Here is a 12624-nt window from a genome sequence, read left to right as displayed (position 1 = left end):
TGTGTGGGGGGGTATAAGTTTATGTGTGTGGGTACGTGTGTGTGTGTGTAGGTGTGTGTGTACATGTGTGTAAGTGTGTGTGTGTATACGTGTGTGTGTGTGTGTGTGTGTGTGTGTAAGTGTGTGTGTGTATACGTGTGTGTGTGTATACGTGTGTGTGTGTACGTACGTGTGTGTGTAGGTGTGTGTGTGTGTACGTGTGTGTGTAGGTGTGTGTGTGTGTGTGTGTGTGTGTACGTGTGTGTGTGTGGGGGGGGGTATAAGTTTATGTGTGTGGGTACGTGTGTGTGTGTGTAAGTGTGTGTGTATACATGTGTGTAAGTGTGTGTGTGTACATGTGTGTATACGTGTGTGTGTGTATACGTGTGTGTGTGTGTGTGTGTGTGTGTGCATGTGTGTGAGCTTCCTTCGTTACACCTCCCTCCTCCCTCCATCTTGTAACTGGGCGCGGTGTGTAAGCTCACCGGAGTGACGCTGTAGGCCAGGAGGACGTACTTCAGGTCGGGGGACACCTCGTACTTGCTGGCCTGGTACAGACTCTGCAGGACAAAATGGAACAATTAGAACGTCCAACATCCCTCCCGTCCAGATAAACGTTCCCGGGAAAGTTCCGCCCCGCCCACGGACGTGGGCCAGCAGCAGAAGGTGGAGGAACCATCTCAGGAGCGTCGTCTCAAGCGGACGTTCTACCTCGAGCGTTGTCCCACGGTCCCCTGAGATGGAACATTCCCACCGTTTCCAGAGAAGAAAGACGACTCACAAACATCTTCCTGTTCACCAGCACCGTCCTCTCTCTGGTCTCCACGTTGAAGAGGACAACGTCCCCGTCATGCGTCCGGTACAGCAGCTCAGTACCTGCAGGACGAGATACCGAGGTTACAAAGAAAGGACAAAACAGCTCTTCACACAGCTTCTACCCACAATGCCTGGCGCCGCAGGAAATGGCCTGGGGGGCGGACTTCTGCTCTGTTTAAACTGGACCAACTGAAGTTCTGAACGTTTCATCACCAGACCAGACGCTGCGCCATCAGCATCCTGCACCCATGATGCTCTCTGTTTCCCAGCGGAATATCCAGCACATTTCCCATAATGCAACACGGGGGCAGAACCCAGCGTAATTACGGACGAGAGCGGTGGAGTGGCGTGTTCACCTCCTCGTCTTCATGCTTTATCTTGCTTGCATAACTAATTGTCGAGAAGGGGGGGGGCACAATTACCATCACAATGGCTCTAATACCACAGAGCGGCGGTGAAAGGAGAGCAATCGGGAGAGTGCAAATTAGTGCGGTCACACTCACCGCTCACAATTACCCGCCTGCGCCGGAGAGAGAGACAATATTCACCAACGAGCGGCGGAGGTGAAGATGTAGCAGCTCACATTCCACACTCGACACACACACACACACACACACTGACTCACACACACACACACACACACCGACACACACACACTGACTCACACACACACACACACACACACACACACACACACACACACCAATACACACACTGACTCACACCGACACACACACACACACACACTGACTCACACTGACTCACACACACTCACACCGACACACACACACTGACTCACACTGACTCACACACACTCACACCGACACACACACACTGACTCACACACACACACACACACACACACACACACACAATGACTCACACACACTCACACCGACACACACACACTGACTCACACACACTCACACCGACACACACACACTGACTCACACACACACACACACACACACACACACACACCACACACACACACACACACAATGACTCACACACACTCACACCGACACACACACACTGACTCACACACACTCACACACACTCACACCGACACACACACACACCGACACACACACACACTGACTCACACACACTCACACCGACACACACACACACACTGACACAACACACACACACCGATACACACACACACACACACACACACACACACACACACACACACACAGAAACACACACACCGATACACACACACACTCACACACCAACACACACAGAAACACACACACACAAACACACAGACACACACACACCAATGCTGATCTCCCGCCAATCAGTGCAGAGTTTCAGCACCTCATCCAGCCGCCCTCCACCCAGCTGTCATCAGCACACACACTTCATCCATCACCGCGCCCAGACAGCAGGACACACACTTAACTGTCTGGTCATCGCTCACTCAAGCGCTCTGATGTACTCGCCTGACACACATATGCACACACACATCCACACACATACACACACACACACCGCCTCCATCCATCAGCCATCCATCCTTCTTTCGCTAATAGACTCAACACCACCTTAGAACCCCGGTGATGATGATCCTGTTCACCCTCCACCTTCCTCATTAAACTCATCCTCCTCCCCCCATACTGTACAACACACCTTCATTAGACAGGTCTTCCAATATTTACACCGACAAACAAAAATGTGATAAACGTGTAATAAGCTGTTGTAACAACTTTCATTTGTAACAACCTTCAAGTGCTATTATAAGATTGTATAATATTACAATTTTATTTAAAATGTAAACGGGGGAAAACTCAGTTTTCACTTCACAATGAACATCTCACCTGCACCTCCCACCCAGCTGATGTTCACCAGCCTCGTACATCATATATACACACATCCTTCATCTCCCGTAGATACCCCCCCACACCCACATGTGAACATCAGCCCTGCGGTGGTGTTCGCTCCACCCCTGACATCTCTCTCGCTCTGTGTCTCCTTCAGGCTCATTAGAAGACGATTTGCCCGGAGCACTGATCACTGTCCTAATCAGTCCCTTCGCTCACTCTGATTGGTCGACCTGCAGAGCCAGACTCTGGACGCAGCAGGTACAGCAGGTGAGTTGTTCTTATTTTAATTGCCCCTCATTAAGAGTGTTGAATGATGGTGTTTAATGAGGGCGATGCAGGCCCTGTAGCTATGGCAACGGCATCATCCGCGCAACGTCACACGGCGCCATGTTCCCTGTTCTACTGTCCTCCCAACAGGGGGCAGGTGTTGTTATTTACTCCCATTTCACACATTCATACAGGCACCAGACAGGAGCCATTCCAGCCTTCAGCTCGTCCGTCGCTCGTTAACCCGCTCGTCCGTCACTCGTTAACCCGCTCCTCCGTCGCTCGTTAACCCGCTCGTCCGTCACTTGTTAACCCGCTCGTCCGTCGCTCGTTAACCCGCTCCTCCGTCGCTCGTTAACCCGCTCCTCCGTCACTCGTTAACCCGCTCGTCCGTCGCTCGTTAACCCGCTCCTCCGTCGCTCGTTAACCCGCTCCTCCGTCGCTCGTTAACCCGCTCGTCCGTCACTCGTTAAACCACTCTTCGGTCCTCGTTAACCCGCTCGTCCTCGTTAATCCTCGTTAACCCGCTCGTCCGTCACTCGTTAACACACTCGTCCGTCGCTCGTTAAACCACTCGTCCATCGCTCGTTAACCCGCTCGTCCGTCACTCGTTAACACACTCGTCCGTCGCTCGTTAACCCGCTCGTCCGTCACTCGTTAACACACTCGTCCGTCGCTCGTTAACCCGCTCGTCCGTCACTCGTTAACCCGCTCCTCCGTCACTCGTTAACCCACTCATCGGTCACTCGTTAACCCGCTTGTCCATCGCTCGTTAACCCGCTCGTCCGTCACTCGTTAACCCGCTCCTCCGTCACTCGTTAACCCACTCATCGGTCACTCGTTAACCCGCTTGTCCATCGCTCGTTAACCCGCTCGTCCGTCACTCGTTAACCCGCTCCTCCGTCACTCGTTAACCCACTCATCGGTCACTCGTTAACCCGCTTGTCCATCGCTCGTTAACCCGCTCGTCCGTCGTTCGTTAACACACTCGTCCGTCGCTCGTTAAACCACTCGTCCATCGCTCGTTAACCCGCTCGTCCGTCACTCGTTAACCCACTCATCGGTCGCTCGTTAACCCGCTCGTCCGTCACTCGTTAACACACTCGTCCGTCGCTCGTTAAACCACTTGTCCATCGCCCGTTAACCCGCTCGTCCGTCACTCGTTAACACACTCGTCCGTCGCTCGTTAACCCGCTCGTCCGTCACTCGTTAACACACTCGTCCGTCGCTCGTTAACCCGCTCGTCCGTCACTCGTTAACCCGCTCCTCCGTCACTCGTTAACCCACTCATCGGTCGCTCGTTAACCCGCTCGTCCGTCACTCGTTAACACACTCGTCCGTCGCTCGTTAAACCACTTGTCCATCGCCCGTTAACCCGCTCGTCCGTCACTCGTTAACCCACTAGTCCATCGCTCGTTAACCCACTCGTCCGTCGCTCGTTAACCCGCTCGTCCGTCACTCGTTAACCCACTAGTCCATCGCTCGTTAACCCACTCGTCCGTCGCTCGTTAACCCACTCATCGGTTACTCATTAACCCACTCATCGGTCACTCGTTAACCCACTCATCGGTCACTCGTTAACCCACTCGTCCGTCGCTCGTTAACCCACTCATTGGTCACTCGTTAACCCACTCATTGGTCACTCGTTAACCCACTCGTCCATCGCTCGTTAACCCGCTCGTCCGTCGCTCGTTAAACCACTCATCGGTCACTCGTTAACCCACTCATCGGTCACTCGTTAACCCACTAGTCCATCGCTCGTTAACCCACTCGTCCATCGCTCGTTAACCCACTCGTCCGTCGCTCGTTAACCCACTCGTTAACCCACTCATCGGTCACTCGTTAACCCACTCATCGGTCGCTCGTTAACCCACTCGTCCGTCGCTCGTTAACCCTCTCATCTGTTGCTCGTTAACCCTTTCAACAATCACTCGTTAACCCTCTCATCCAAATGTCGTTAACCCACTCATCGGTCGCTCGTTAACCCTCGTAAAACCATTTCAGCAATCACTCATTAACCCTCTCATTCATCTCTCGTCAACGCATCATCAATCTTTCGAAAACCCTCTCATCCGTTGCTTGTTAACCCACTCATCCATCGCTCATCAACCTTCTCATCCAACTCTCATTAACCCACTCATCCTTCGCTCGTTCATCTCTCGTTAACCCTCTCATCCGTCGCTCGTTAACCCTCTCATTCATTGCTCATGAATACTCTCATCCATCTGTCATTATAACCATTTCAGCAATCACTCATTAACCCTCTCATTCATCTCTCGCCAACGCGTAATCAATCTTTCGAAAACCCTCTCATCTGTCGCTCGTTAACCCTCTCATCCATCTGTCATTAACTATTCAAACCATTGCTCATTAACCCTTTCATCCATCGCTACTTAACTCTCCCATACATTTCTCATTAACCATCTCATCCGTCGCTCGTTAACTCTCATCCTTTTCTTGTTAACCCTCTCATCCATGTTAACCCTCTCATCCATAATACAGATTTCGCAAAATACATTTTTTGCAGCATCATTGAAATACCGTGTTTCAAGGCAACATGTTATAATGTGGTGTAGAAATCAACATCATTATCATCCTCACATCTCCACTCAATATTCTATATCGACATTATGTGGGGAAATAATGAACCCCGGTGTGAAGTTCATGTTACATTCTGTGTGTGTGTGTTTTCTCCTTCTTCTTGTCTACATCCTGTTCTGTTCGTTCTTCAGACCCTGCGCTCTCTCATCTTTCACACTAACACACACACGGAGGCAGGTAGAAAATATGACCTCGGAGAGAAAAACAGAGGCTGCAGATAAACAGGCAACGAGGGGTGAAGACGGACGTCCATGTCTGACACTAAATCACATCGATCGGCTGCCTGCCTTTCACTGAAACTCTCGATTTATGTTGTTTTAATTGCACCGGGCAGCGGGAGTGATTTTTTTTTAGCTGATTTCACTCTGCGTGTGGTGGAGGGCTGCTGGTGTAGTTATGATGAAGTGAGGTTCTGCATGCTGCTGTGGAAACATCCCCCTCATTTCCATTTTTCTACCGTACCAGCTCTCCAGTCCAGGATGCACCACACACAACCTGGCAACCCCCAACTTGGCAACATAGCAGAACCGGGCTGCAGCGAAATTCTTCATCCCCCATGATTCTGATTCTGCGCCCAGGGGAAGGTTAAAAAGACACGATGAAACGCTGGTCAGAACCGTATATATACGAACAGTCTTTTTACTCTTTTTACTCCAAATTATTTTTCAGCGTGAACTACAGGTAGGGTTGTACGATATGGCGTAAAATTCATATTGCAATATAAATTTAACCATTGACATGGTATATGGTATATAATTTGAAAAGTAATTTAATACATCAACATATAGCGTAACCATATCCCATATGGCCAGTTCTACTGAAAGTGGACTTCCTGTCACACCCATAAGGCCAGGGATACCAGGAATTTGTATAATGTGAGTCATTACATAAAATTTTGCATATTCTATATTCAGCTGTAGAGTTTACATTAAAATTTTATTTTGTGATTTTTAAAATCATATTTTTTTTGAACAGGGCACCAAACTGGTCTGGTCAGTAGCCAATCTCAGGCGTGGAACCGACCGGGGGCGTGGTCTGGACTGGGCACCGACACGCGCTGCACTGACATTTTATTACTGCGCCTGCAGCATTTTTTAAAACCTTTAAACTCTAGTTGGAAAGATTACTAGTCGTTGTTTTTGCGTCTCCACGTTGGGGCCTGACTACAGGCCCTTGTTGCGGTGAACTTTCTAGAAAGCCGGCAGCTGGTCTCCTCACACCATGGCCAAGTGTCGTTCCCACAGATACGGGGAGCAAAACTTCCCCCTTCCAACTTAATTGTGGCCGAATGAATTGATGAAATGGATTTTCCTCCTGAAGCGGGACTGCGGACAGGGATCAGCCTGGCTGGAGAAGAAGTCGAGCGACAAGCTCCTCGCTGCCGTCCATATAAAAAGACGACGGGCTCGTAAATAATTGTAATTAAAAGCGGCGGCCACCGCCGGGCGACCCCGACATCCTGCCACGTATGTGCACCATTTTAATGCCCGTCGTCTCATGCTTCAATTATGATTTGGCGCAAAGTGGACCAATTCATGCGTAAAAAACATCCGTACTCGCAGCCAAATACGTGAAGGTGTGTGAAATGTCTGGTCTGTAATTACGGGCCAAATTAATTGAAATCTGAAAGCGGGACATTTTTTCCAACAGCTGGTAGCTCCTATTCAGGCTCGAATTAAGATTTTTAAATAAGATTTAAATCCGATTTTACTGGTCCTTCAAGGTGGGAACGAGCTCAAGGTAACCCGGTGCGGGGTGGTAGTAACCTAGCGGGTAACACACCCGCCTATGAACCAGAAGACCCAGGTTCAAACCCCACTTACTACCATCATGCCCCTGAGCAAGACACTTAACCCTGAGTGTCTCCAGGGGGGGACTGTCCCTGTAACTACTGATTGTAAATCGCTCTGGATAAGGGCGCCTGGTAAATGCTGGAAATGTAAATCAGTGCGTTATATATATATATATATTGCCCCCTTGTGGTCTCCACAAGATATTATTTGAATGGCAAATATCAAAATGATGGAGGAGTGAGAACCATAACTGAGAAATACAGATCAAATCCGCGCTTTCTGCTGACCAAGGAATGTGAACACATTCGATTTATTAAAAAAGGCTCAGCATCTTCAGCTCTGGTGCGAGAGGTTGGCTTTCAGCTAACAGTATGTGGAACGTGCTGGATTTACGGTGGCCAGCCGCGCCCATCAAGGTCGTCAGCGCTGCTGCAGGGCTCAGGGGGAGGAGCCACGTGGAAACTACAGAAGTCATTATTGCGCCAGTCGCAGCCTGCAACACGACGTGTGTGAGTGTGTTTGTAGGGACAGGCCCCAGAAAGACGGTCGTAGCGGGCGGGGCGCACTGTAGGGCCGCAGGGTTGAACAGCGAGAGCGTCCCGTTCCCGCCGTGAAATGAAGCTAATAACAGCAGCTGATAGGAACAGAAGCGGATTTAACCACCGACCTGAGGGGAGTTAAACTCCCATAAGCCCTCGCTGCAAAATATGCGCGGATTTAACGACTGTGGGAAGGCTGCTAGTCAATATCCCATCATCCCAGCCCACAATGCACCACTGCATGTCAGCAATAGTCATATTTACATGAACAGGCACACAAACTGTGATCTGAAGAAAAAAAACGACACAAACACACATTCCAGAACCTTCCCTTTCCTGACGGGGACCAGTAGCGAATCCAGCAGGACAGCCCACAAAGGAGGCGGAGCAAATCCAGCACACGGGTCTGTGAAATATAGATTCCTTAACGTTCAGATTTTAAACGGATAAATCCGTTCGTTAATAAACCCGAACATGCTGTTTAACCGGCTGCTGTGTTCCTGGATCCTCTCGGCCTCCAGGGGGCAGTAATTGACAGAAAGATCTGTCAAGCATCAGCGCCCCATCAAGGTTAAAAGGCACTTATTCTGCCCATCATGCATCTGTTTGCTTGGCGGTGTTAAGTAAACGTCTCCTGCTCCTCTGCATGCGGAGACGAGGACGAGGACCATCAGGGCGGGAAGCAGATGGTCGCAGCCACCAACGCTGCCCTTAATTTCGCTGAATCAGCGGGCCGCTTCTGGCGCCGGGGGTAAAACGGGCGAATTCGTCTCGATTATTCTCTTCTGCATAAATGCAGCCAACGTTGAGTCACACGGGGACAATTTCTCAACAAGAGCATGAATACGAGAACCTCTAACGAATGTGGCTTATAATTAAAACGGCCCCTCTCAGCCAATGAGAAGCCCCCAGCTGTGAGAAGAGCCTTCACTGGAACATGGTTAAAGGGTTAAAACTCGTCCCCTTGAACCAGCAGGACCCCGCGGGGCAGTGTGAGGCGTTGTAGTGTTAAAAGTGGGTCTCTGGAGGAGACATGGGGACACAGGCATCTACACTGGCTGCGTTATGCACTACATTAGTCTATTTAATAAGCGAATAATGGTTAATATGCATTTTAACACCAGTTTTTATTTAAACTATTTTGAACTTATATTAAATTTGCCCGCAGTGCCACCCTTGGTTGCAGCCTTGGAGCTCGTGTTCACGTATCTGCACAGATTCCGGGACGAGAGCCGCTGGTTTGTCCGCCGTTCGTCCCCGCCGCTGTGCAAACGGACATATTCCTGCACGGACTTTAAAAAAATGGACATGTCCAGATCCGGACTCCTCTCGGGAGCTTCAGTAACCACATCAACCGAATCATCAGTGGATAATGGCCGCCGTTCTGGCCTTCTGAACGTTCCGGACGAGGACCACAGGGCCAATTAGAAACGTGGAATTGCAGCGGGACGTGCGGTAGAACGCTCGCACAGACCCACGTTTTTATGCTTTTGCACTTCGTCTACTTCTGAAACGGAAAATTTCAAAAGAAGAAAAAGTTGCCGATCCGTCAAGGTTCATTTTGTCCTGAGAGATGTTTGTGTTTCCACGGCGCGGCAGAGACAACAGCCAGCGGAAATGGCGGCCGCGAGGAACCGCGGAGAAGAGCATCAATCAGCCCCGGCAGCCGAGGCGGCGCCACCATCACTCGCTCCTAAATGACTGCGCTTGTTTCTGGAGGCGGAAAGGGGCGGAGGGGCCACAAACGAGCACGGACGAGCCGTCGGGGACTCGCCACCATTCCGGCACAGACCCATATAGACAGAGTTTCCACACGTCCCAGGAAGCCAAATGGAGGACTTTTTAAAGACCTTTTTAAGGCCACTTACATAATTTCCAGCATTTACCAGACGTCCCTTATCCAGAGCGTCTTACAGTCAGTAGTGACAGGGACAGTCCCCTCCTGGAGACACCCTTGTTAAGTGTCCTGCTCAGGGACACGATGGTAGTAAGTGGGGTTTGAACCTGGGTCTTCTGGTTCATAGGTGAGTGTGTTACCCGCTAGGCTACTACCACCCTGTATCAAAATTTCTCAGCAGACTCTGTGAGGACCAGATGCTCTTCTAAAAAATCAATATTGAATTTTACCTTAATATATTATTATTTGATATATGAATTTTCCTGATATCTTTTAGCCTTTGTCAATAATAACAGACTCATTATACCCGTAGTGCAGCAAGCCACTAGGGGGCGACTGCAATATTTCCGGTTTCTTATTTGTGAGTCATTTCCATACGCACGCTGTACTTATTGAACCTTGAAGTGGAGGCTTGTTTCTTTCGATTTAGAAAAATATAAATGTAGGAACATACTTCAGCCTCCTCACTAAGCTATTCCTGATTCGGTACTATCAGCGAAATCCATCATATAAGGAGAACTCTCGTCCACTCTCGTCCACCAGCGAGTGCACAATTTAGCCATTTAGCTTCATAGACGTCAGTCCAGTTCTACACAAGCTTCACACACGTCAACCTTCCACACACACAACCAGAAAATGTTGGTGGTTTTGCTAGTTCGGATCTCATATTATTTGGAGTTGAGCAGTAAGCAGTATTTTTAAGACCTTTAAAATCTGGATTTTAGGGTTACTGGTCATTTTGAAAATCCAGTTTAAGACTGTATAAAAGATACCCGTCCACAGAAGCAATCAATCTATCCACATTCCAAACTCTGCACTAAGAGCTTTCCAAGGATGTCAGGGACAAGGTTGGGTGAGAAGGTGAGAACAGATGGTGTGGACCAAGCTAGGACCATAGTGACCAAGAAAATAGTTGCAGGTCCTGCAAGATACCCCTGCTCAAGAAAGGACATGTACACGTTTACCTCTGAACATCTAAATCATTCAGAGGAGGACTGGGTGAAAGTCGAGCTCTCAACTCAACGCGTTCTCGTCCATGTTCATCTCGGTCGCTCTGTTAACTACTTCTTCACGCCTACACCTCAGAGGGACTTCTGTCCTGTGCTTATCATTTTCATGATGCTTATGATGCTTTATGGAAAGATGGTTTACTTCCACATTTTTGTTTTTTGGTAGTAAATATCTGAACCGTCTTCTGGTTGTACGTTCATGGTGACGAGGTTACGCCTCCGAGTCCCAGCTGGCGCCTGAACGTATTACCATCATGGAGGCAACTCGCCAACTACAAGAAACCTCTGACCTCTGTGATGCCTACAAAGGTTTTCCCACCAACTGCTACAGCACGTTTTGCAAAAAGGATCAAATACTTATTTCATTCATCAAATGACTGCAAATTAATTTATAACTATTCTGATTTTTTTTTCTGAATTATAGATCATTTCTTAGTTATTCTGCAAACTTACAAAAACCTCATTATTTAAATAATTTCTTCCAGTCTCGGAACTCAGAAGCAGGAGCCGGTTTTATGAGAAAATGATTCATGTTTTCTACTTTGACACGGAACAGCGGTGAAGCTTGATGCCTCACAGAACGTCACAAATTCATTCTTTATTCATTTATTCTTCATTTTACTTCTTCTGCAACACATTTTACATCATCCCCCCAGATCTGAGTGTTTGAGACGTCGAGACGGATTCAGGCCAAACGCCTGCAGCTGAGACCGAAGATTCTCCAGGAGAAGATTCTCCAGGAGAAGAGCGCGTGGTGGCTACTCTGATCATTCAATTCATTAAGATCATGTCCACCTTTTTTCTGCCGTCTCTGGATTGTACCCAGGGTCTGGCCATCAGTTCAGCAGAAACATCAGCGTGTAGAAGAACCATGCTGATGTGGGAAGATGACTGAATTCATCTTTGAAACAGAGAAGCTTCACGTATTGGATGTTCTATTAATGATGAGATGAGAGCAAAGTTCTGCCGCCCGACTCGTCCTGGTGTCATGCTGGCGAGTGAAGCCGTGATAATTACAGCCAGATAAGCGGCGCTATCTGATCCTACCAGATCGAATAAACAGCCCCGCCTCGCCCCGCTTAACACTCACTGCTCAGCCATTTAGCGCCGGGATCATGGACTCTGAAGGCCTTGAAGATGTCTTCAACGGTCACTTTCCTCTTCAAAGCCAAACTGTCATCTTCACCTGTGGAACAAAGCAGGAGAAATTCTTTCAAAATAAGAAATTTAAACGCATTCGCGCTTTATTTTAGAAGACTAAACATGGAATAGAATGGAATGGAATTGAATAGAATAGAATATAATGGAATGGAATTTAATAGAATGGAATAGAATAGAAAAAATGCCCTTTTATTGTCACTAAACGCATGTACAATGAGATTAAAAGCAGCTCCTTCAGTGCAGACATAAATGTAGTAAATAGGGCCAAAAATACAACAAATACAACAAATACAATACAATAAGGAGCTGGAATTACAATTATATACAGTGTATATTTTATATAGTGTGTGGGGGTTACATGTTATTGCACATTATATATAATATACACTGTATATAAACCCGTACTCGGTTATTTATTCTAACATGAGTGGAACAGCATAAAAAAACCCCAGAACATATTCATACATTCATATGTTCATATTCCAGGAGCCAAATGAAAAGTCTGACTGTCCCTGGTGCTGAACCCGACCTGCTGAGAGATGTTCTCCTCAACTCACCCACGACACCGCCAGCCATCCTTCATACGAGACGGGACCCTGGCTGAACGTCTGGAATCTGTCACCTCCACTTACTGGCGATTACGCAGATGCGTAGGTGGGCAGAGCTCTCGCCGCGACGTGGCTACAGCCCCCACCAGAGAAATATTCAAATCATGCGTCCCCTGTG

General features: G+C 48.4%; 1 long non-coding RNA gene across 1 annotated transcript in view; it reads right to left on the bottom strand.

Moving 5' to 3' along the window:
* Positions 1-389: 389 nt before the first annotated feature.
* The window catches only part of LOC114781360 (uncharacterized), a 19836-nt gene continuing 7601 nt past the window's right edge, over positions 390-12624 (bottom strand). The window contains exons 2-4 of the long non-coding RNA XR_003747640.1: positions 11828-11923; positions 761-855; positions 390-539 (exon numbers count right to left, since the gene is read on the bottom strand). This is a non-coding gene — a long non-coding RNA (uncharacterized LOC114781360). The remainder of the gene's footprint in view (positions 540-760; positions 856-11827; positions 11924-12624) is intronic.

The sequence above is a fragment of the Denticeps clupeoides genome, unplaced genomic scaffold (genome assembly GCF_900700375.1).
Source record: "Denticeps clupeoides unplaced genomic scaffold, fDenClu1.1, whole genome shotgun sequence".
In the NCBI taxonomy this organism is placed as follows: Eukaryota; Metazoa; Chordata; class Actinopteri; order Clupeiformes; family Denticipitidae; genus Denticeps; species Denticeps clupeoides.
The sequence above is the reverse complement of the archived record's forward strand: the minus strand, read 5'-3'. Positions and strand labels throughout refer to the sequence as shown.